The sequence below is a fragment of the Anser cygnoides genome, chromosome 12 (genome assembly GCF_040182565.1).
Source record: "Anser cygnoides isolate HZ-2024a breed goose chromosome 12, Taihu_goose_T2T_genome, whole genome shotgun sequence".
Taxonomy (NCBI): Eukaryota; Metazoa; Chordata; class Aves; order Anseriformes; family Anatidae; genus Anser; species Anser cygnoides.
In genome coordinates this window covers 5,514,251-5,541,004 of record NC_089884.1, presented here as the reverse complement: position 1 = coordinate 5,541,004, position 26,754 = coordinate 5,514,251, and positions in this window count along the sequence as shown.

The following is a 26,754-nucleotide window of genomic DNA, read 5'->3' as shown; positions in this document are numbered from 1 at the left end:
TATGTTTTTTTTTCTTAAATTTGATGTACATGATAAGTAAAATAAAAACACTTGAAAAAGAAATAGCATATGCTTGTCTAAGTAACAGTGGAGTGCAGCTCAGCAATACTACAGTATCTATATTGCCTATTAAATAAATTCATTAATAATTATTATTAGTCTCACACTAACTAACAAGCAAAGGAAATTCATGGTAAGGTTAAGAAATCAGTAACTCAATTCCATGCAACCTCAAGAGTCTCTGGTCCTGTGGCAGAATTTCAGCCTCTACATAGGGGAAAAAAAAAAAAAAAAGAATTGGTCACAGCAGCGCTATTATCCATTACAAGTAAAAAGCAATGAAATGACATGAATTTTGGCATAGGGCCCAGACCTGACTAAGGTTATTGCAGACTAGCCTGACACTGATATATTCTCTGGTTTCCACAGAAGTATTGTAAGTTTTCATGGCTGCAGCAAAACCCCACAATTTTGTGCTCCCTGCCAGATTACCTACACTGGAAAAGGCTGATTCACAGCAACCTGAGGCACTGCATCCAAGAGCTGGGCATGACCTAGAAGTGGCAGAAAGGACTCTGGATCACTTTACTACTGATACACAGATTACTGGGCAAGTGTTTGACTGTGCAGACCAAGAGGATCCTAGGACAATCTTTGGAGATAAACCAGTTCTCTGTGCAACGGCAAGAACATAGTTCAGAGGATAGACATCAATGCATATTTAGACTATGAAAAAGTACAGTTGAATAATGCATCATCATGCTTTTTCTGATATTTTCTCTTTGGAAAAAAAAAATCACAGAAAAGCAATTACAAGCTCATTTTGATGGGCTCGGATTCATCATTTTCCATAGAAACTTCAGAGGCTGTCAATGAAATATACAGAAATATCTGAAATGCTAATTGTCACTACATAATTGCTACAAGGCTGAAACATGTTAACTCAGATCTGGGCACTCAAACAACTACATCTTTGAAAATAATGCAAAGAAGGCACTTCAATCCCCTTCTGTAAACCTAAGTGAAGTGCTATCTGAAGAAAAACGTGAAAGGGAAGTCAGATGAACAGCAACTCTGCAGATACACAGTACAGAACAGCCTTTATCTAAACAATGGTACAATTCCATTATCTGTTTTAAAGGGGAAAAAAAGGACTGGTATAAAGGAAAATTGCTCAGAAGTCCAGGAAGTCAAATGATCTGCCTTACAAATTTTTGTAAGTATTTTTAATGAGTGTAATTTCTTTGGCCAAGCAAAACCAAGGCTGAGAAGATGCAGTTACCAGTTCCAGATATACATGTGAGAAATAGGAAGAAGAACTGCTTAAGGAAAAAGACAATGCTAGCATTAAACAAATATGTTGTGGAAACCTGGAGGACATTTCTAAAAATCAGTGAAGTTCTGAAACAACTGTCTAGTAGAAGCAATGGAAAGGGGAAATCTAACTAGCTTTTCAATAGAGCTTTAGCAATTATGAGGTACAACTTAGGCTGATGAACAAACAAGATGACAATTTATCAAAATGAACATTAACATGTTGTTAATTTGAACACAGGAAAAAGGTTTAAAAAAAAAAAGGAGCAATTTGAAAAGGTAAAAAAGAAAGCTACCAAAACCTCAAACTCACTTGAGCTTCATATTCATTTTTGTGAAATGGGAAAAAGATACACCTAGAGTGAGCATGTTTCCAGTTCCACTTCTTTCAAATATATACTTCTCAGCTCGAAGTATTGGTGTACGCATTTGAACTGAAACGGTACTAACAAATAACATCCTTTCTTTTTTCAAACATCTAATTATAGAAATGTCTACTGGAAAGAACAATCTGCTGGCTAAGCTGAGCTGGTGGGATCTTTTCAGCTGACCACATCATTCCTTAGCAGCACGCTATAGGGCTTACAAACGTTAAAGGCAATATGTCACCATGTAAAGTATAATCCTTGCCATCTGACCTTCTACATGTTGGTTTAAAGTGAACATCTTAAGGAAAATCAAATGTTGTCAAGATATCAACCTAACAACAGGAAACTGTGAAGTCTTTTAACAAGGAATAGTCAAATTCCTGCATCATTTAACAGTCTGTCTTTACTATATTGCTACTAAAAATCTTTGCTATTGTGCTTACTAATTGTAGTAGTCCTTAAGGTCTCTGTAATATACTCTGGAGGATCTAAATGTCACTGTATTCTGTCTGGAATTTCTCTTCTGGGGTTAGATTTCCTTGGCTGCATTGCTCCTCTCCGGACACGGCAGCTGGCAGATAGGCTGAGTGAATTTGGGGATTCCGTTAGTGTGGCAGCAAAATATAACAAAGAGTGATTTCACGTTACATTTCCATCCGATAGAAAGATTCCACTTGGCTGTTACCACCAAAAAGGACTTGTTTTATTCTGGGTAACTCATATTTAGATTGATTTTCCCTAAAATAGAATGTTTATAATTGCTCTTTCCTGTTCTAATTCTACCTTTAAGGAGCAGTCCCCAACATGGGAGGAACACCTACCACACCTGTTATGAGAAACCAGGGCTGAAGAGTTCAAAACTCCTACCAGAAAGGGACATGGGCAGCAAACTCCTCTGAAGGTGCTGAATTCCTGGGGAATTGGGTTAAAATACTAACAATGAACCAAAATTAACTACTGGCATTTCAAACACAGTCATCAGTAGAAGACCAATTCAGAACGCAGTGTGAATAGAAATACTCTCGTTGTTTTGTTTTCTTCCACATCTTTTTGACAGTTTCTTTTCTCTTATTTGGCAGCGTTGTCCAGGAGCACCAGACATCCCCGCTTGGTGTAACGGTGGTAGCGCTGGAGAACCAGACAGTGAGCACGCTGTAACTGGAAATGCATCCAGTGGTCCAGTTTCACCACCAAAACCAAGTGAAATGCACGAAACAGACAAACTGCAGGAGCGAAGAAAATTAAATACAGTTCTTCCTTCACTTTTAATATCCTAAGATAGAGGTTCCAAAACACGGTATGTCAGCAGCTGCATGCAACGACCAGAGCACGAACTAACCACTGCTCGCTCCCCGCTCCCCAGGGGCAGTGACCAGGAGCAGATGCGAGCAGAAAGACACCCCGAGCAGTCCCCCCGTAACTTCCACCACTCCTGGCAACCTGCAGCCTGGGGACTTCCTGAACTGGAGCTTACATCAGCATCTTCCTGTTTAGTAGCCCTCAATGGACCTTTCTTTCACGAATTGTCTAATCATTTTCAAGCCTATATATACTTTTGGCATACGAAACATCCTGTAGCATGGATCCCATGACTTAATTGTGTGCTGTGCAAAATGAGTACTTCCTTTTGTTTGCTTTAAAGCTGCAGCTCAGACGTGCTACCTCATGCCTTGTAGGTGCTGCGTTCAGAGAAATTGAAACCAGTATTTCCACCTTCAACTTGCCGTTCAAAACCTCTGTCCCATGACTGCTGGGCACCCTCTTTCCCCACTGAGCAGTCTCAGGCTATTGGTCTCTCTTCTGTGGCCATCCGTGCTTGATCACTGCTGATATCCTCTCTGCCTTTCCTAATTCCATGTTATTTTAGGGGTAGATGGATAGAACTGCACAACATATTCAAAATGTATCTGCACCATTGAGTGCACCATCTTACAGCAATTTTTTATTATGTTTTCCATTTTCATCCTAATAGTTCGCAACGTACCATTAGCACTCTCCACTGGATCGAAGTGTTGAGGGGACGTTTTCAGAGAACTGTTCATAAATGATTCTAGAATCACTTTTCTCACCTTAGATTTTGACATTCATCTTCAAAAATAATTCATCACCAGAAATCCTGATCAACTCACCACTCCTGGTCCTTTCTGTAGTTCAGTTACGAATACATTACACAGCACAGATTCCCAGCCAACATGTCTAGAGGACAACATTAGCTCTCTTTCTAATAAAAACTGAGAAAAATTATTCCAGCTTCGTTGTATTCATTTTTTCATTTCCGTTTCTTCTAAAATCTCTCCTACCAGGACCTTAACACAAGACAGGTCTTCAGCCTTGGCACCATAGAGGAATGTGTGATTTTTTCCTTTAGCATGAACACCAATGCAAATAATTCACTCAGCTTCTCTGCCATGTCATTTTTCTTGCTTGTGCGTTTTACACATCCATTGGCTAAGCAGCTTCTCTGGCAGAATCTCTTCTCTGGAGGAAAAGGTATTTTTCTTCAATGGTTTTATGCCTTCAGCTAGTTGTTCCTCAAAATCTTCTTAGGTCTGCCTCATGGTTTTATATTTATATATGGTCTGTTTTCATATTTAAACGGCTCTTTTCCACCTCCCATTTTGAGCCAGATGCTTCTTTATTTATAAAAGCCTTCTTTTACACTGCTGTTTAACCATGCTGCTCGGTTTTGATAGTGGTATATATTTACTCAAAGCCTCTAAAACAGCTTAACAGCTCTAAGAAATATTTACAAGCAGTACTACTAACTCACTCCATAATAGTTGTATATACAATACTTTGAAACTGTTTTAAATGCAATGAAAGCATAAACAAAGTACTCTATTGTTTATACTAGAAAAATACCATTGTTATTAAATCTGGGGAGGGGTTTTAATATCCACATTGAAACACTTGCAACTACTTAACAAGAGAATTAAAGACCTGAGAAGTATAACAAGAAGAATGGAAACTCTCTCACATCCGACATATTGATTCCTGAGACTCTGCGAATGACAAAAGGTAGCTTCCCTCACCTTCTTTGGTGAATTATTGATTAGCTCAGCCTTAGAAGTGCCCATTTCTCTCCCCTGATTGCACGGCGACTTTGGATAATGAGCTCTTACTTTGACATCTACGCTGTAGATATTTAAAATTAGGCAATATAAATCCTGCCAAGAGGAAACTCAGTTGTGACGCTTTTCTACTCGCTATGCTGGCAATGAAAATAACATGGTGTGCAAGATGTGACAGTCCTTCACTACTGTGACAAGACACTTCTGTACTGGAGCGATGGAGCGATGGTCTGTACAGATCTGCTTTGTACCGACTGGAAAAAATAATAATGAAAGAATATTCACATCAAACCTGTATTTAACAAGGGCATTTTAGGTAAAACCACTGTGACCAGATTTAAGTGACTGCTGAACAACCAGCTGAAAGAAAGGTCTGCAGCTACACTGATCCCAAAGCAGTGTTCTGTAAGTGCCCTTCAGTAACAGGGCAGGTTTTGCACCTGCTTTAGGTGGAAACCTCGTAGTGTTCATTTATTCCTGAATTGTAGAGCCTTGACTCTTTGATCCTCATGCTTTTCAGGTATATAGTCAGGGCAGAAGTCTTAATTTACTGTCACTGATGTGTAATTTATATTATCACCCATGGCCACAGCATTTATTTTCGGGATTGTGTTGGGAAGTGATCTTAAATCACCCCCAGCTTTGCTAAGTAGTGTAAAACAAGAGTCAGCATATTCCTTGCTTTTTTTTTTTTTATTTCTTCTTTTTTCCAGCTATAACTCTAGCTCCAGCTGTTTTTGGCACCAATATTTTTCATTACTTGCAAACAAGGTCAGTATTCTTTGTGGGCCTTTTGTGTTCCTCTCCTATCCAGTGTACCTATGGTTTTGCCTCCTAATGTCTGTCATGTTGGCAATAACTGTGCTTTTGGAGCCTAACAATGGAAGTTTTGCAAGTGGTGAAATTGAGGAATATATCTTTTTTATGGTCACTTTCCAGATACACTTCAAAGCCAGGTCTCCCTAGCCTTCTACCACTAGAGACTTGGTGCACCCACGGAGACTAATAGAAGCTGAACACTGCTATCGGAATTGCTGTATTAACTACTGTCCCATGGATTGTACCCTCTGCTGGAACCTAATTCTCCTCAAATCGAAACCAGTGGCAGAACTCCAGTGTTACTTATTTGTAGGGAAGGGTCAGAGTCATAGGAAACACTGGACATGCTTGTAAATGGCTTGTCTGAGATAAATGAAATATGTCATTTGTGTCTAATGGTCTCTCTCTGCCAGCACAGAAAGACAGCAAAATAAAGCACTCTGCAACGTAACAGGGAGAACTGAAGAGATTTTCTTGCTATCTGCAACAGCATCCACCAAATGCAACAGGGATCCTCCAGGTGTTAGCAGGTTCCAGCTGCTGCTGAAAGCTTAAAGACTCATATTATCCGGAACATTTGGCAGGCATGTGTAACCACAGCACTGGAGACAGTCAGCATTTGTAAGTGTTTGAATCCTTTTACTTCGGCAGATCAAGTCTGTAATTTTCAGTCCAGGTGATTCCATTGAAATATCTTGAAATATCCGTCTCAGGCAATGTTCTGCTTTTTTTTCTCATTGTTCTGCTTTTTCAGCACACCCAGTCCAGCCTCTCTTTAACAGCCTGCTGTCTGTTAGGACACCCAATATAACACTAAGCTCAGTATTCAAGGTATGCATTTATGCTTTTCTCTCATAGCATCACTCACATCAAACACAGGCAGCAAAGCAGAAGGAACAGGCACAGAAAACAGCTTGGTAAAGGAATGCAGTAGATCTTGGAAGCCTATGAAATGCCTCATGGTACTGCCTCAGATCCACATATAATATTAAGATTAAATAAACCTATTAAAAGTGATACTAATTGCAACAGCTTTATGCATCTCAACAATAATTTGGGAATGAATGGGTAGTGCAAATATATTCCACTTTAGTTTTTGTTTTTACATATGAATCATTTATAAGTATTTACCATAGCAATGTCTAGTAAAATGTTATTGCAGTAACAGGGATACCAAGTCACTATTTATCTCTTTCACAGATCAAGACCAAACTCCTGGTATCAGCATTTTCCTCCCCATTTCAGATCACTCTAGGATTTCCATACCATTCCTTAAAGATAAGCACATACGTCGCTGGCGTTTTACAACCTTCACAAAAAGTTGTCCATGAACTTCCAGTTATTATCACCAATTAATATTACTAAAAAAAAAAATACATGAGACATTAGGAGAAATAAAGGACAATGAGCCAATGTTTGTCAAACCTTATAGCATCATCAGTCACACAACAGATGCAGTTAAGTCACAGTATTTTACCCTGAAGCATATTATTGCTGTTCCTCTCTCTAAGCAAGCAAGCAAAGCTCAGAAGCTGGATGCAGTCCAAATCTTTCCATTTTTAAATGAACTTCTTCTCTATTTTGCCCTATTATTCAGTAAAATGTTCCCAAAACAATGGTTTTGTAAGCTATAAACAAGTTAGGCATTTAAATAATTAAGTTTGAATGGAAGAACAGAGAAAATGTTAAAGGCTTGTGTCTTAAGTCAATAAAATTAACAATAATTCTTAGTTTTAGTGCTCAAAGGAACTCCCAGCTCCTAAACAAGACCAAGGTCCACTTGTGCTAAATGATCTGCAGCCACAGTCCAGAAAGGTCTCTGCCCTTTGCACTTCCCAGTTCTGCAATGAATAGAAGTACAGGGAAAAACAATCCAAACCAGCCACATTTGCTATTCTTATAGACCAAAGGATTTACATAATTTATTAGAAGGTTTTTCTCATTATTTTCCCATCCTCCTCCTTGATCCAATAGACAAAGCCTGTCACTGGGATGCACCCAAAACTGAAAAATTCCTCTGATTTTTTTTTTCTTTTTCCCCACGCACACAGAATTTTGACCAGTGTCAGAGAAGCGACAGTGCTATCTAGCCATTTAAGAGTAATAATCCCTAAGCTTGGAGTCTGTATTGTACAAGGAAGCCTCTCCCAAGAACCTCCTATCTCCATTCCATCAGACTGCCTGTCACTAAATCCTGGGAGACGGGCAGTGCCAAGCCACAGCCATACGTTCAATTCAAGGCAGCAATAATCAAAGTGGAGATAAGATGACAACTATTTCATGAACTACAGAAACCAAGAGTATGTGATGCAGCATTTCTTAAGCATGGCTTGAAATTGCACGGGGAATGGCACTGGAATCTCTTGTGGTTGCAAATAAGGAAAATTTACCCCAGTGCAATGATCTACATAAATTCTTATGTACTACAGAAGAACCACATTAAGGACCTAAAATTGGCCTTACACAACAGAAGGTGCTGTGCTGGCAGTTTGTGCAGAGATGAGCATCACTGCAGGGCAAATTTCAGCTATGGTATGTATTTGCCTATCTAGCATCTGAGGATCTGGGCCAAGCATTCTGCACACAAATACATACCTCTGGAAAGAAAAGAGGGAGAAAAGCCTTAGTTCCTCTTAATGCATATAGCAGTCATTTGGGAAATCCCCCCAAGGACTTTGCTCTGAAAATTATTGGGCAAACGTGTCTGAGAATGTGCATTTCAAGAGCGCCGTTAGAAGTGAAACTGCATCCATCAAAAGGAACTGGTTTCCTGTTTCTATTCTTCTTGCCTTTCATTTTTCAGATGTGTAAGCTAGATAATGAAAAGCCATTCCAGACCATTTTAGGTATTGCTGGGATGAAGGTAAGGTTGTTATCTATTTGAAAGAGAATCATTTTTCATTGTCTGCTGGTATAAACGGGTAAGAGACTCTTTTGCTTTCCCCTCACATTCAACTGACATAAAAATCTTAACATTCTCTAAAGAGCAGTATGGAATTCATCCATTCCATTTGCTTTAGCCAGCAATGAAAGGAATAGGGACTGGTGCCTAAAGCTATGTTTTTCCTTGAGCATTTGGAGTGTACAAATTTCATGTTAAGTTGTATTTATTTTACATGGCTTTATATTTTTATTCTTCATTCTTTTTTGTTTCCTCCTTATCAGTGTTGCAATACGTGCAGAGTGCAAACTAAGGAAGGAGCTACTTCGTCTTGAACTTTGACTTTCTTACAACAGCAGATGGGTATAATTGAGACCAAGATCTTGACTTTGTGTCATTTAAAGAGAATTCTGATAACCCATGTCCCACTGTCTACACCAGAAGACTGGGTCTACTCCTCTGAATGTGTTCCCAATACATTTTCATCATCTTTTAAAATATCATTCGTACATCTGCTGAGCCAACTGACCACTAGTTAATAGGGTATAGTAACAGCATCATTTGTCGGGGGGCCTTGGCTAAAGATAGAGACGGTGAAAGACAACCCAATTCTGAATTATGTGAAATTACTTGAAAGAGAGAAAGAAGACGATGAAAAAGCAGTGTTTTTCTCTGTTGTTGTATATTTCTTAATTCTTTAGGCCTTCCTCTAACAGTCTTTTTAAGTCATGAGTCTTTCAGAATCCAGACTAAACTCAGCAAACCAGCCCACTGGTTTTGGGTCTTATAAACAAACATCTCTTACAGTCAACAGGCAACCAAACAATTCCGTATTGTCAGGTATAAAAAACCCCCATTCTGGAAAATCAAGAATCATGCAAGCTAAATGTACACTCACTCCACTACACCAACTTTGTTGATTAAATTTCCTGTATGTGAAACAACATGACTCATAATTTTCATGAAAAAACAAAACGCCACAGCAATTTATTAGTATAAAAAAACCTCTGAGGAACGACGATTCACCTCATTTCTCAAACTACTCATGTGAATTTCTCAAACCGCTCTGGCTGTTTTCAGAGCTGAATTGTACTTTTGAGTTCTAAAATTTACATAGACTCATTTTTCAGGGAAAATGTATTTCTGGAGTAATGAGCCCAAGGCTGGCTGCATAAGGCTTTCAGTGAAATGGATATGCCATGTGCAATCTACTATTCCTTATGCCAGGACAAGGCCACTGGATTTAACCACACTCCCATCATGCAGCTTTATGGAGAAAACAGATTTGTCAAATCAGCAGTTTTTAACTGAACTCAAAAGCTTTTTCTATATTTTTTTTTCGGTTAATATAAAAGCTGCTACAAGAATAAAGATGAAGATTATTAAAAATAGAAACCTGTGTAAATATTTCTAAAACCACATTTGAATTGGGCAGATTGCCAGAAGTGCTTACTGACTGCAACAGGAAAGACAAATGCTTGGTATTCTTGAAAACGAGCCATTTAATAAGTAGCCTAATTCTGGACTTCTCTTTGGACTTGTGAAGGAGTCTGACACCCTTTCATGTTCCAAGACTAGAGTGGACAGTTTTGATCGGATCTTTACAAAGCCAACCTAAATTCACCCATTGAGTCCTACATCTAACCCCAAATCACGTCAGTGATCTAGGGAACTGCTCAAGCACGGTGCAGAGACCGGACACTGATTTACAACATGAAAAGCCATGGGGACTTTCAATCCCTCAGTTCAGGAGGTGCTCCTCCCCAGCTGTTGTATGGCTACATGCCAGTCCTGCCCTTCCCCTTCTGATGTTCAACAACATAAAGTGCTCTTCAGCCCAAGCCCTACGCATTGCAACTGATCATCTTCCAGTATAGATTGCCTGAAAGCGGTGTGACACAGCAATAAGCTACAGAGCTATCCCTTAGCAAGTGCAAAATTAATAAACATTATACTTGGCAAGCTTTCTGCTCAACTCCCACTGGTCTCAGTTCTGCCTCAGGACTGGCACACATCTTTGCACCTGCATCAAGTCAACTTACGGCAATGAAGATCTGGCACAACACCGTTTTGCTAAGTCAAGTATTGCTAAATTACACCACATTAATTTATTTGATTCCATTTGTCGTTACACAAATGGCCACCTTTTGGAACAGCAGTTGCAGCATGACTCCATCATCTCACAGATTTTCTCAGGACAAAAAAGTAAAAATAGTAAGTCCTCTGCAGCTTTTGCTCAGGGATTTGCTTTGGCACAGCGCTTCCTTCCTCAATCCCTGCCAAATGTCAGAATGTTTGGAGAGAGAACATTTCATTCTTTGCCACAAACAAAGCAACACAGAAATAAATGAGCAGTTAAGGGAGAGAGACTGCAGTCTTCTCACCTAGAACACCCTGTGATGAGAGGCAGTTGACTGCAATACAGGCTTCCAACTGTGGGACAGCTTTCCCAACCCAAGTATGTAAGCCTAGAGCCTGCCAAAGGAGGAAACCATGGGGGTTTTGTTATTATTTATTTTCTATTTTACTAAGATACTTTGGTATTTTGAGTTCGCTTGACAACACCTGGAAAAAAAATCTTCGAAACAATCACCAGGTTTATATTTCCCCTTCTTTTCAAAGAAACTAATGTAAAGAACAGCATTGCTCTGGCCTGCAGGCACCTCTCCAGCCGGCAATTACAATTGAAAAGAATTACAGCTGCAATCTAGCTGAAGAAATTGTCTTATCTGCTCCACGAATGCACCCTTGGGAGGATTCTTAAATGCTATTTTATATCCCCAGAGAAGAGTAACGCAGAGACAATGATGAAAAAGGCATCTGTTTTAGATGTGTGTAGTTCTAACCACTAACATTGGCTGTGTGATCTATGCCTGTGGATAGTATGACTACTGCTCATTAAAATTTGATCATAGATTGCTCCAGATCTTATTCACAGTGTAGAAGCTCAAAGGAGACCCAAATGCAGTCAGTCTGGAACCTCCAGAATAGGTGTTTTAAAATGGTGAGGGACAGGCCATAAAATCTGTCACATTTATGGGAAGGAAAAAAAAAAAAAAGTCTTTAAATTTGTCTGACTGCTGCCAGCTGTCTTCCTGGCCTGAAGTAGCATAGGTAGTATTTCACCAATATGGACTCCTCCAATGACAAGTAAGACAGGAGATATATTCTGAAAATAAGTTTCAAGAAAATTGATCTAGAGAACGTTCAAGAAAATTTTCCACTAACAACTCTCTTTTTCAAAAAACATCTCTATCTTTGAAAAGCCAGGTAATACAGATTCAAGCTGAAAGGACTGCAAGTTTTCAACCTTCTCTCCTGAATGACACATGTTAAAGAAAGTCTTCTGGTAGAGCCAACTTGCATCTTCACTCCCACAAGGATTCTTACTCCTTGTGCTCTCACATAAACATAGGATACACGAGACCCCATTGTCCTTTAAGAAATTATCCTAATCATGCGTCAGCCACATCTGAAGCATCAACTCCAGATCATTCCAAAATTAGCATTCTTCATCCAATTTTAGTACATCTTAACACAAATTTAGCTGGCTTAATCCCAAACCAGAGAGAAAACTGCTAGATAGAAAGAGTTTGAATGTAGATTTACTTAAACTGGTTCTAAAAAAAAAAAAAAACACAAATAGTGAGGTGTCCCAAGGTATTTGTTTATATACATTTAGTCAGCTGTTTTCCAGCTAAAAAAACATTAAAGTGAGGTGGCACTTTCTGTTTGATCCGTCATATACTGAGGTATAGAGATGGAAGTCACTTGTTCTTCAAACAACCCCTCAGTGTATGCAGAGAGACCGGTTTTACATATATCATCTTCCAAAATCCAAGCTTCTAAATCATGTTTCATCCCAGCCCCCAAAAGGCATGGAGAAACAACAGCACTCTCATTAAATACCCACCTCTAATCCCACACGTCTAGTCAGTAGTGTTAATGATCTTCAAAGGCGTGGATTGTGAATAAGTCTAGACATGCTAGGAAGGCAGTCCTGGGAAGCTGAATGCTGAAAATTGGCAAGAAATGATGAAATGAATAACCTGCGTTGAGGTGCGCTGAGTACCTGCGTCGTTGTTGTCTCCAGTTGAAGATGTAAGTACTCAGCACCTCTCCAAAACTGGGAGCTGGGAATGAGAAGCTTACTGCCAAACTAGAGCCAGCCTCTCGGAAGATCCCAGTCTCTCTGCCACCTACCTAAGGCATGGGCTGAGAAGAGACGGTAAATGTGTCTGCTGTGCAGGGAAGCACACTGCGGGAATGCCCTTGCTAGCATCAACCCCGGCTGAACACTCTTGTGGAGATGCCAGTTCAAGTCCAAAAGCCTTATCAGTTTGATGCTGTGCCCAAGATAATAAACGAGCCTGTGCGTAGAGATAATCGGCCTAGTTTCAGTCCTATGCTGACACAACTAAAACACTTCTCTATGTGGCAAACCCTGCTCTTGCAGGCGCTTCTTCCAGTGCACCATGCTTGGTGTGCACCGTGCACGTCCAAGGCTTGGGTCCCAGCTGATGTCAGCACAGGAACTGATAGAAAAGCAAGGGAATGTTGCTTTTGAAGACATTTAAAAAACAAACAAACAAAAAAAACTTTACTTTCACTGCTTGCTAAACAAATTCTGCATATATAGAGCAGAATTCAGTACCTGTGATGAATGAGAAGTGTTTTCTAAAAGCTAAGCCTCCACATTTTATGACAAAGATTATAATTGCCTAACGCATTCTACTTCTATTCTTTCTGCCTTAATACACATACTCTGTCTGAATTTTCTCCTCCTTAATATTTTGGGGAAAATAATACCAAGATTTAAACTCAGTATTAACATTGTTATTCTTTTTACTAATGACCAAAGAAGACTGTTGGTTTGAGGAACTGCACCAGGATTCATTCAGATCTTAGACTATTTTAAAAATGTCCAACTTATTTCTGCAACATATGCATGATCCAGAACAACCCCCAGTCTCTTTGTGTCTGTCTATCCATTTGTGAAACAGTGAAAATAACATTCTTTATTCTTCTCTGTGTTGCCTTTTTTTTGAGTGATTATACAGCAGCTACTGGTAAGAGGTCTCAGGTGAGGTAGTTAGAGCTTCTCTGCAATGAATAATTGCAACACAAAACACAAATAAAATGCTTCCAAGTGGCCTTTTGTGGGGATTTGTCACTGCGATATTAAGAACAGGTATAGAGCAAGTCAATGCTTTAGGTTTTCTTGATCTACGGTCACACCTTGAAACTCAGTCATTAAAAGGACATGATGTTATTTTGGAATACTCATCCAAAACTATATTGTTAAAAAAATCTCCATTGTTAATATTTTTCATGACTGATTTTGTTGTCTAGTCCCACGAAGGCAGCAGATAAGAAAACAAACTGCAGACACAATATTGATTTTGAAACATAGGAAAAAAAAGAAAAAATCTGATACACTACCCTAGCAAGAGAGTAAAGACACAGGTATCTCTACAGCTCCCAAAAGAAGAAAGCAGGGGGTTTGTACAGATTCCTTTAGTCTTCCCAACATCCCATTCACAAGTGTTTCATGATGGATTTATGTTTTAACACTTAACCTATTACACTCAGCACAGAGCATGCAATCCTCCAGGTATCATCCATATGCAATCACATTTTAAAATGCATTAAATTGGTGTATTAGCACAAAAAATAGTATATTTTTAATGTTTTCTACACACTAGCAGTCAAATTACATTTGCACAAACAATTACAATTCTACAGATCATTCACACAAAATACCTTGGTCACTTGAAGTAGCATCTTCCTTTTACAGAGACTTACAGGGATGTAGTTCTACCAACTACACACAACCACTGAGACTTGCTGCTTTTGAATTACTAAGGCTTTTTACCAAATTGTCTAACCCCAACTCTCTTGCCTTTCTTTCATACCAAAGGAAAAAAAAAATCAACTATAATGAAAACCAGCGATGCCATCAGCTAAAACGAGAACCTTCAGACTGAACTAGTTCAAACGTTAATATACTTTTACTAGCTCTATTTTTAGGTTCAGGTAAACCACTTCATACAATATGAAGAACATAAAAATATGATAAAAGCAGAAAGTAAGCACACCATGTGGGAAGCCAGAAAACATGGGGCACATTACCAGGTAAAGTTTATTTCTGTCTCCTTTCACATTCAGTCCTTCTTACTGTCTTCTGCTGTGCCACATTCTGCAAAAACATGCATTTACTAACAACAAACACGAAGCAGGAAACAGCAATAAGGCTGACCGATTAAAAGAAGGAAAGAAAATTAATGTCAATACTATCAAATTAATTAAATATAGAGTTGGACAGAGGAATCTAATCAGAACATATACTTCCATTAAAATCCAAGCAGCTTGAAAAGTTAGACTGATTCTATTGTTATTTTATCTGAAAGTGTTATTTTGAAACAACTACATTTTAAACGGCATTGCGTTTAGAATACAGTAACACAATTCTGCATACTTTTCAGGATTTTTTCCCCTTTTCACTTCTTCCTCGCCCAGCACAGCAATATTTACTCAGGCCCATCTCAGGCTTTTAAGTACAGAAATCCTGGCTCCTGCCTTGACTTGCTCCTGTCCGGCTCTCTTACTTTTCACCCCTGTAAGCAGAGTTCTGCTGGTGAGCATGCCCTCAAATCCAAAAGACGTTATCAGATTTTTCCCGTTCCCTCTTGATATCATTAGCTGCTCTGCAGCTCTATTCAACTCTTCCTCAGCCTTCCTTCTGTCTGCCTGCCCCACTTCTCCACACCTCCTGGGACGGGCTCATCAGCTCTGCTCCTCTCTGTCAACAGCCACCAGCGGTAGGCAAAAGCTCTTTTTTCCTAAGCTCTCTTTTAAGAACGGGACAGAAAAGGGCAGGAGCAAAAGGATCCTTCCTGCAGCTGGCCTTGCTCAGTCTGGAGACTAAACCCAAGGAGAGTCAGGGCTGAGGGTGAAGGACGGAGCTGGGGGATAGCTGCACATGCGATGCAAGAAACAGGTTTGGTCGGGACTGGAAAGCAGCAGCTTTCAGATCAGCAGATGGGAAGGACGAGACCAGCTGCAGCACCCCAGGACCACCTCTCAAAGTATCTGCAAATATTAATGGTATGTCTCTGATACGCTAGAAAGAGCAGCAGAAATTTGAAACTTCAAAGAAAAGAACAAGAACTCGGGGTCTTTTCAGCAAAACAGATGATTGCTTTGGAACATCCAACTCAACATTTTTAACCTCTTGAGGATGGCAAATCCAAGAATATACACTTCAGGCCACTCCTTTACCTCGTATAAAGCACCTACTGCTTCATATTGTCCCAGCTTTGTGGTTTTGGCTTTCCTTCTCCACTGGACTTTCCTCATTGCCTCAATATTGGATTTTTAAGCCCAGCTGGGGAGCTCTGATCCTCTGCTATGTCCCTGAAAGTGATCACTTACTCCATGAAGAAGTTCAAGCCTTCTTTTTTTCCCCAAAGAAAATGCAAAACATTTCTCTTCCTGAAGAATTCACAGTCAAAGGGGGAGGAGGGAGAGAGCATTTGTCTCAGTAGAGAACTAAATCAAATTTAAAACCTCAAAGAGGGAATTTCCAATTTCCGCACAACTCTAAGAAGCACACCAGACCTGAAACGAGGCTGCTTGAAGAACAAGAGGCAGGAAGCTGCAACCAGAAGCAAACAGGCCTTGCAGCTGGTGCTGGAAAGCAGGCAAAGAAAGACACTCGAGCACAATCCAAAGCCTGCAGAAATCGGAGAGTCCTTCCAATGAGTGTCAACTTTGGACTCAACACCCCCAGGCGTTCTCTGCCAAAGCAAATAATGCTGCAGTGTTTTACAGAATGATGAAAAAACAGCTAGGCATTTCTAATTGTAACAAATAAAGGAAAGATAATGGCAATTAACCACACAGAAGAGATCAGCTTCTGTGGACAAAACAGAAACTGGTTTGGCAGCAGCTTGCTCAGAAATGTGCTACAGATGTACTCGGCGTCAGGCTACTGGGATTCGCTCACAATTGGCTTTTTGGAAATAAAACAAATCAATAACTAAGAAATTACACTCCATGTCATGTCTAGGGGAACTCCTCTCCCTGTGTGTGCTAGGAGAGAGGATGTACAATCATCTCATGCTGGTTTGGGCTTTCTAAACATGGAATTAAATGCCACTCATATCATAGCACTTACATAGGGGAATTACTGTGCAGTGTCATTTCAGAACACATGACGGTGGTGTTAACAAGACAGCCACTACAACTGGGTAAGCCCCACTCGAAGTTTTTTTTTTTTCTTTTTAACCACCTACCAGTGGCGCATCATTTCGTATTGATTAGCAGTATTGTGCAAATGGCAGCCCATGGAACAGGTTCAGGAGAGGCGGGGGTCTGAAAATAAACAGCGTTACGTGCAACCAGCAATCCTTACTTACATAAGATCATCCCCCAAACCACAACAACACGCCGAATATTCAGAAGAAAAAATGAAGATGTAATTGTCACTTATGGATAAATGTGTTTTGGTTTTAAAAGAGCTGAATGATTGTAAGGGATTTCATCAAATCACATTGCAGCTGTAATATTTAAAAAGCTCTAGCTGCAATGTTCTAGATTATAAATTACGTTTGATTTCAGTTTTATCACTCTGAATGGATTATGATTGAAATGAGTATGCAAAGTAATTGCCCATGCATGCCATGCACCACCCTCCCCCGCCCCCCGAATCTCTTGTACACAAAACAAGGTAACTCGAGGGAAAATGCAGGGAAGAAAAGTTAGTAAATGAAAAACAAACCCTTTTGTCAGGGCCTGTAATTTTTCTGTATTCTTTCGCAGCCAATATCTGCACTATCTTTCATTAGCAGAGCACTCTGTCTGCAGCTATGGGTGGCGGAAAATAATTATTATGTTTCTCCAATAAAAAAAAAACTTCTGTTCTAAAGAAATTCATTCCATTGCCACGTACTTTGTACTGATTTACTTCATCCTCATTTTTACAGAAATCTTCCAGGCCCAGTAAATACACATATATATTCATGAAATCCACCTGCTCTCTTTACTTCACAATGGAACTGATTTGGCATGTTTTTTTCTATTCCATTTGAAGGTGTCACCATGCTCCATACTTTTCATGATAAACACCTTCAAAAAGCGTGTGGTTTTCTGTTTGCTTTGTTTGAGGAGGAAGGGGGGAGAGGGCTCTGCACTCAGGCGAGAGCTGGGCTGCAGCCTGATTGACAGTGTAATAAAATATCACAATCTTTGTAATCTCGCACGAAATAATGTAAGTTAGCATTACTTCAGCAAAATGAAATCTGCGACTCTTGACACTGTATTCACTGCTGTCGCATGCAGGCAACGTGCTTTGGGTCTGGGAGGTCTGGCGCTCACCAGCGTAGCTCTGCTCTGCTAAAAGAGGATTCATGTATGTACAGATATTAATTACTAATAACATCAGAGGAAAAAAAGCACAGCTGAGGGAGAATGCTGCCTAAACTTAACACAATGACTAAATATCAGTGATAGGTATGAAGAGATGAAGCCCTCTGAAAGAAAGGTCTCGTACCTGTGAGAAAGGAGATATTTGTCTTCCATTTCGATACGGAGCACCGCACGCACGTGAACATCACGGTGAGCATGGAGGGCGAGTGGGTTGTAACAGCAGTATAAAGAGGTGCAGCAGGCTTTTCACAGATGCTCAGATTGCTCTTTGGAGTGGTTGCCTCCATATTCCTGAGCCCCTTTCGTACAACTTTTAGGTACCTTTAACCAGCAGCCAGTGCTGCTCCATTGCAGGAGCTCCCAGCTGGGTTGCACGCGGCTGCACCTGCTCCACACCAGCAGGGCCAGGTAAAGGCACCGGGCGGGTGAAGGCTGCGTAACGTGCCCCTGCAGTCAGAGAGCAAAGGGGACATCTCTGTACCTGGGGAGGTCAGAGCCAGGGGGATAAACAGCAAGCACTGACGGGACATTTTATCCAGAGACGGTCTGTCACGTGAAAGGAAAACAACCTAAAAGGCTGCAGGTTGGACGACCTAGTATTCAACTGCTTCTGATAAAGAAGTAAACAAAATTGCTAAGGGAAGAAGGACCTTTTCCCACTTCCCCTCTGGTGTACCTGTCACAGCAGCCCTGCACATGACTAAAGCGCTAGTAACTCCGTTGGAAACACCACTGTCGCACCCCTCAAACCAGTAAACTACCACCCTCTCTAAAAGATTTCCTCGGCTATCTACAAGTTACTTAATGCTTAGCAGAGCATATGTGGATAATATGATCTCTTCTGCAAAAGCAATATAAAATTTAAGTTAATCCCATACCTAAAAGATATTTTTGAAGTACAATTGCTTTTATTCACGTTTGTTACTTGCTATCTAGGTTTGTTTCCGTGACTCAGGTGTGTTTAGATGTCACAGGCCAACGTACCGTTCTGATCCTACCTTACCCCACACAATCCCACGTGTGCAGCGATCAGCACAAAGAGCCTTGACAGGGCATGAGTATAAACACGTTAACAGAGGAGATGCAATGAGCTATGGCTAAGTGAGAAAAGTTTGATTTACATGATATAAGAGACATTTTCTTCGCCTCAGGAATTTTTAGAAAGACAAAGTAACTAAGATTTTCATGGTACTTATTAGTTTCTAGTTGCTAGGAATCTCATTTTGAGGGCTTGTCCAATTTTACAGCTGTATCAGTTGGTTTACCCAATAATCCTAAATCTCCCCACAAGACCTCCTTCATCATAAAAGATGAGTGGGTAATCCAAACCACAGAAAATAGACATTATTATTTTCTACTCAAACTAAGCAAAACTAAGGCCCACTATATATACTAATGCAACACATACAAGGAGGCTACCAAAACTCACGTTAAGCACCATTCACCCAAATTTTACATAAACCACACTAGCTTTTTCAGATGCTCAAAAAACTCCTTTCAAGAACCCGAAATACCCCACCTAATTTACACGATAGCCAAATTTGCCTTCAAAGAGTTGCTTAAAAAAGAGGGCATGGATGTTCTCATTCAAAGAGCAGGCTGCTGGGTGAGATAAGGTCAATTCCCTTATCAGACTTCCCGAACAGCAGCAGACAAGTCCCTTGGGACCTGGTTCAAATCCAAAGTAGTCTTTCCACGGACTTCACGCGGGTTTTGAAGCAGTCACTAAATCTCCCCAAGCTTTATTTCCCCCTCCATGAAATGCATACATGAGAAATTCCCACCATATATGTTAAGATGCTATATGAACCAGGCCTGTGGAAGGACACCCACAAGGACAACCTCAGCTGGAAGTAAGGCCATGTTCTTCATAAGTCACTGACTGAACAGGGGAAAATCACACACACTTTTAAAGCCTTATATATAAATAACAACAGTTCAAACTGGTATTAGCAAGTTTTGCAATGCTTTTGGATGCTTTTTCTTCGCATGCTTTTTGCAGTGACAATGTCCATCTAAATCCTAAAGAAAATCACAGTTCCACTTTTTTGTTCTGGTTTTACTCTCACTGAGAATGATCTTAAAGTCAAGTGGCCTAGGCTGCAAAACCCACCCTTCTGCTACAGTGCTCTGCATACCCCCGGGAAGCAGTGGTGCAAGGCAGCCCAAGGAGACAGAGGCAGCGACCCAGTGCTCTGTAAAATTAAGAGTGCACTGGAGGGAGAAATCTCCTGGTTGGGAGGCAGAACTGTCATGTGAGATGTTTGGGTAAAACCATTAGTTACATATCCCACAGCACAAAGTGCACGCCACCCATTTTTTGTGTAAAATTATCCCCTTTTATGTTAAAATTGACTGCTAAGTTAGCTATCGTTGAATTATTTTCCTTGGCAATAGGCTTAATTTTTGGTTATTATCCTCCCTGCTGTGTTCAGTTTGGATGCCCTGCGACTGCTGATTTCTCTCGTAATGTGTCTGTGTATCAGTGTTTCAACAAATAGATCAACATCAACAGATTTCAGTTTTAGAACGAGGCCACGGGGGACAATGGGGAGTGAGGTGAAGGAGAAAGTGAGGCATGCACACGTTTGTCAGAATTCAAATTAAAGAGAATCTTGTTCTCTTACGTCCTCACAGAGCTTCATCCTTCATGCTGCAACTGCTTTCCAAATACACCAATGGAGATACAGATTTAGAGCAGCTATTGTTGATTAAAAAAATGTGGTGGAAGAATTTTAAATATTTTTTTATGAAAGGGGGGTAGGGCAGAAAATGTGTTAACTTCACACAGCTCTGTGGAAAGCCTGAGAACGCTGTTCTCTGCTGAATCTGCTCCTGAGAAGGAGCAGTAACACATCTGTCTGCTTTACATATCCCCATGGCCCCCCCACACCACAGTGTCTGAGTAAACGACATGCTTACAGTATGCCTGTGAGGCAGGAAAATCCTGCTCTCTCTGTTTCCAGACAGAATCAAAAGAGTAAGTGATTTGCTCAAGGTCACATGGGAAATCTGTGAGATACGAGGAATTAAACCCAGAGCTCTTCAATCTTACTTCATCTCAGGCTGCATTCCTGTACAGTACAGAGCTGAGCACAAACGGGTTAATAGCACATGGACTTACACCATCTCCGGTCCTCAATGGAAAGTGTTTTAGCAGAGTATTTCCTAAGGGTTCTAAATAAAATGACACCAGACTTATCTGGTTCTCTAATAATCTAATATGAGAAATATTATTAGTTACTGAAGCCATGAGTTTTATGTCATTTGCAGAATAAAATGAACCCTGAAAATGATGTGGAGTTTTAGCAATATCATAATCAAAACCTTCAACTTTTACTTGCCTTTGAAGCAAAAAGCAAAACCAAGTTCAAACGTAGCATAGATGAGAGTTTAAACATTCTTGGAACATCCCTAGCACAAGTCAGCATTTCAGCTCTGACTGCTATGGCTCTGTTATGGAAGATGCCTTCCCTCGGTGGCTGATGATGTTGTCTGAATACTAAAAATACAGAACTAGAAGATGGTCTGATACAGCCCATTCTTGTGACATTCACATTTCATCCAGATAACACTGCTCCTTCCATTGATGTAGTAACTTCTACCAGCGATGGCAAGGAAAGGTACATCGTATCAGCTCGAGAGGTGAGTCAGATAACTGCCATTTCACTCCTACAAAGGGCTGCCTTGAACGTGAATCGAAGCAGCACAAAAGTAGCACATCACAGGCGTGTCTTCCATAAACTGGGTGAGGCCAGCCTCGAAGGCCAGCAACGGTATCACTTAAACTGGTTGTGAAACTAACATCTCAAAGACTTTCTCAGCTTGTTTTAAAGACCTCTTTTATCCTCCATTGAATTAAGCATAACTTCTTGTAAACTGTAATAATTCGTGTACATTCTTCTAAGCTGGAGACAAAGGGATAGATCATAGGAGTGCAGTAATTTGCAACTGTGAATATAAATTTGGCTGTCTAGATTCTCACACTGTCGGTGAGGAATCTGCTGAGACTCAGAGGTGACAGTGCCACCTCCACTGGTGGCCTTCCGGCAGCTTCATATTCTCTGGCAGCCCAGGACCTGCCGACAGATTGCATCTCGAAGGCGAGTGTTCTCTGGACACCTCACGACTCCAGAAAGACTGTGCTATAAATCAACAGACACAGAATTTTGCTTCCCAATTAATCATGGGACCAAAAACCACCAATGAACAACGACAGGTTAAGAAGCTACTCACCATCTCCACAAAAAGCATCGAGAACGGGAGATGACTGAAGCTCGTCTTGGAGAACGAGGAAGCAGCCAGTCAGCAAAAAGAACCAAGGAGACTATGCAGTAATTTGATTATCTAAGATATTTCACAGTAATAACATGCTGTATTTCTCATAATTTTCAGTGGAAAACATATTCAATAGCACGATCTAACTGAGAAAATATTGCAAATGTTTAAGAGCAGCTATAATTTGTGATGCCAATAGCACAGAGGTATTTGGTAGAATTTATGTGCACATTGACTTTTACTTATGCTAGTTGAGCATCTTGTAATACCTATCAACAGGTGAAAATATGCATTATACTGGAAATGAAAAAAGATTAGACAGTTGATGTATAACAAGCAGTCACCGAATCTCTAAAAAGCCTTGATAAAAACAGTTATAGTGGGTTATTTCAAAAAAAAACACAGTCTTTGTCTAACGAAATACAGATATCCCTCCAATGCAGGCTAAAATTAACCATGGTGCCATTACAGTTAATAAAGAGAAGTTATTATTCATTGATATTGATTAAATACACAATGTATCTATTACAGCTCTATTAGGCAGGCTGTGACCACCATAAACGTACTATTATCTGCTAAATATAAACGTTATTAGAAGACTTTCCTACAAATAGTCCTAAGGGTAAATTTAATTTTCCTTCAATTATCTTAGGTATGAAGTTGAGAGTTCAGAGAGGTTTTCAATAAGAAACGCTGCTTAAAATTCTCCAGCATTTCTACACAACTATTAATTTTAAAACTGCCATTTTCACTGTGCTTGCCTTTAAATTATTTTATCCCTTTTTGCCTAACTAAGAGACTTTTCATAAGGGTTTTTATTAATTTAGAGCTCTATTTCTAGAGCTATTTTTAAATAGAAAAGTGGTTTTCAGGAGTCCATTGTCCTATATTTAGAGAGGCTGTATTTCTAGCAGTGTGTTTACAGAACTGTTTTACACACATTCTCCCAGTCATGTCACATAATCAAGCATAAAAATAAATGTAAAAAAAGACACCCAGTAATAAGGTGTGTTTCTCTGTATCCTTACATTTGACAATATTTGTTTCTCTGTTTTTTAAGTGTGATTACTATATGTTCATGATATCAAAGGCAAGCCAAAGAAGTATCCTCAACTTTCCCAACCAGCCATGTCTCCACTCTCTGGAGCTTACAAGCAAGAAGGCCTTCACAGCTTTCACCATGATGATCCTATGACACTCAGGGTACCTGCTCCCCCCAAGTAATAAATCCTCAAAGGTTTTAAGTGTGATCTGTTTCAAGAAATCAGTTATTTTTAATCTACTTTCACCATAAATGGTTATTTTCCATAGTTATGCATGCACATATGTCCAACATACACCTATACTTGTATGTGTATATAATACATAAGTATGTAAAAGCACAGATTTGTGAGTCATACATCCAACATGCATATACATACCTGCATATACAGCAGGTAAAAGGAAGCTCAAAGATTGAGCTAAGGAAAGAGATGTGGACTGTCTATTGTTTGCTCTCAAGATGCCATAAAATAATGTTACTGAATAGGGCACATTGCTTTCCATAAAGAAAGTTTCTTTTTACCAAAGTGTATTGAATTTTTTTTCGTGAAGCTTCAGAGAAGCTGAAGAAAATTCACAGAACGTGAAAATTCTCCATCAAGTAAGGTGAACTTCATCAGGATAGTATCAGGCATCTAGAAAGGAGAAAATTTCTCTAAAAATGAATTTATATTTTAACAGAGAAAAATATGAATGAATAATGGAGCAGTTCTTGATAAAATCCAATGGAATAAAGAAGCAATAGAACAGACAGATTAATATATGTAGGACAAGAGTATCAATACACCATGTTGTCATAAAACCACAAGAAGAAAACATTCAAGAGCAACAGAAATGGGTGAAGAAATATGAAAGACAATCAGGGATAGATTTTTTTTTTTTTGGAAAGATGTAGTATGTATTAAACATCAGCTCTGCTGAAGGACAGAAGAGATTCAAAACTTTGTTATGCGCACAGGGAAATTAGAAGAAGCACAACTGGCAGGAAAGGCTGCAGCCTGAGTGCTTAAGACAGGTGAGATGTTATCAAGCAGATAAAGCAAAAAGAGATGGGTGAAAGGCATGACAAGACATCTGAGAGGGTGACAGCATAATTTGCAGCACGGGCTGCTGACATATGAAAGGAGGCAGCAAACCTACCACTACATAACTATGTATTAATTTGCAGTATGTTCGGTTTTGGAGAGAAAGAAAATATTTTAACAATTAATTGTACATAGTATCAATCAAATGATGAAGTCCATAGAGAGCTAAGTTGATAGATCTTTCGCACAGAGCTGCCTTGACCCATACCTTACTGCAGGAGCACCCACACTGCTTTTCTCAAGGCTGCCACACAATGCCAAAGGAAAGGATGCACTAAAAAGCTGCCTGCTGCAATATATTCTACAATTCAGACAACAAAATTTCTACTTATTATCTAAGCTAGCTACCCAGAAGATGCATCGGTTCAAAAAAAAAAAAAAAAAGAGGTGAAGCATTTTACTAGCCCCTGAGGAGAAGAGAAGAAATCAGGATTAAATCCTGTGCCTGGAGCAGCAAATATACAAGGGCAGACCATAAAGTTAGAGCCTGGTCCTACAAAGTGGCAAATAAACTTGTATTTTTGTGGAAAAAAAGAGGTATTTGTTCAACTTTTTTAGATCGTTATTAAACACAGTTCACTTGTCAGAACAGTAAAATTTTGCAAGTTACCACCAACCATTTTTTCTGATCAGTTTAATTTTATGCCACGAGAAACACTTGCATCTGTTGATTAAGATCTGCTATTCCCACTTAGCACCTCGTGTCAGAAGTTACCTGGAGCTAAAAGGAAGGCAAAGAATTCTTTGAATAAAATATTTATATGAATTAATTCAGTGGTAGTAGTAATTGTTACTGAGTTCATACTACAAAATTCCAATTTTAATTCACCGTTCTAGTACTTTATGACTGACTTTTTAAAGACCCGCTGAAATGAAGACAAAAAGATGTGCTGGGTGAATTGGTTTTCATCACTGCAAAAATCTGATCTGCTGTATTTACAAACCTGTACCTGATGCTTTAGCGTGTCATTTGAAGTCAACTGTTTCTCTTTTGAGTTTCCCTATTATAAATGTAAGTAATGATCAGTAACCTTTAGTTTTATATAATTAAAAGAACTAAGGGAATCGTAGAGTAGCTTAGAAGTATGTTACGCATGGCACTAACCTCCTTCAGACAGCAACAGGCACGTCCTTGACGCTCCTTCCCTCCTCCATCTCCTCCCATCACCCAGTTACTCACACACCCAGCCACCAGAGGCCAGCTTATCTGCAGGCAGGTGGCTCGATGACTTACAGATACCAACTCCTAACAGCCACGCAGGCCGACGGCTGGAAGCAGTGATCAGATTTGGCCAGCGAGAGCTTCTCCATTAACGAGTCCCAGCTGAAATTATCTAGAGAAGGGGTGACCAGAGCAGAGCATTTAAGTAATCTGCATCTGTGTTATGGTTGGTGTTGTGTCTGTGAAAGTCCCACGCCGCAGCTTTTGCTCAGTCTATCTCAACAGGACCGGCGGTTTCTTTTATCAGTTCTGTCACTGACTCACTGTCTGCCTGTGGGAAATTAATTTAGTTTTGTCTGTCGTCCAGCTTTCTCAACTGCAAAATAGCAATAGACTCTTATATACATAAGTGTACACAAATACATGCGCACACTTTTACCCCTTAAAGAGGATTTTTAGCATGCCTTGTAGGTCGAGGCCCTAGAGTCAGCAGTTAATGAGTGTAACGTTTTAAACTTCTTGCCACATTTTTTGATATACCAAAAAGTTGTCCAATAGCAGCAGTCTGCACCTTTCAAAAGCATCCTCAGATTCTAAGCTAAAACAAAAGCTATTTAAACATTACAGTCAAGGCAAAAGTGACTAGGATATGAGGTATATTCAGATATAACTAATCATACCTGTAATATTTTTGTTAAATACAACATCATGTTATGCATCTGCAGGCACTCTAAAGACAGAGTACCAGGTTAAGTCTTTCAGCTTTGTATAAAAGGACATTTTATGCAAAATATTCAGCAGAATTATGGCTACCACTAGCTATTTTCCCTTTTTAAAAGAAGTGATTAACCCTTTTTTTTTTTTTTTTTCAGGCTAAACGTTTTATTCATTGTCTATGTTGTTTTCCAACTCATAGAGGAGGTCAAAGAACAGATTATGTTTCTGCATTAAACTCTTACTTTTTCTCAATAAAAGATATGGAAATAATTTTCAGGCAGTGCTTCTAAACTAATTGATCTAATCACAACTTCTCGATTGTTGGTTCATATTTCTTGCATGCCAGACCTAAGGGTAATTATTCATATGTATTTGGTGGAAAGAAACTTCGTAAGTGATTAAAAAAAATTCTAGACATTCTTTGCAAGTATTCTATGCTGTAAATTTAAAGTCAGTTAGAAACAAGTTCTGAAGAGTCAATAATTAATGATCCTGAGAAAGCCAGATAGCCAGGCAAATGCTCAGATAATACTTGCCTAATCTATTTTATTTATTTGGGTATTTATAGGGTGGTGATTAACCCTGACAT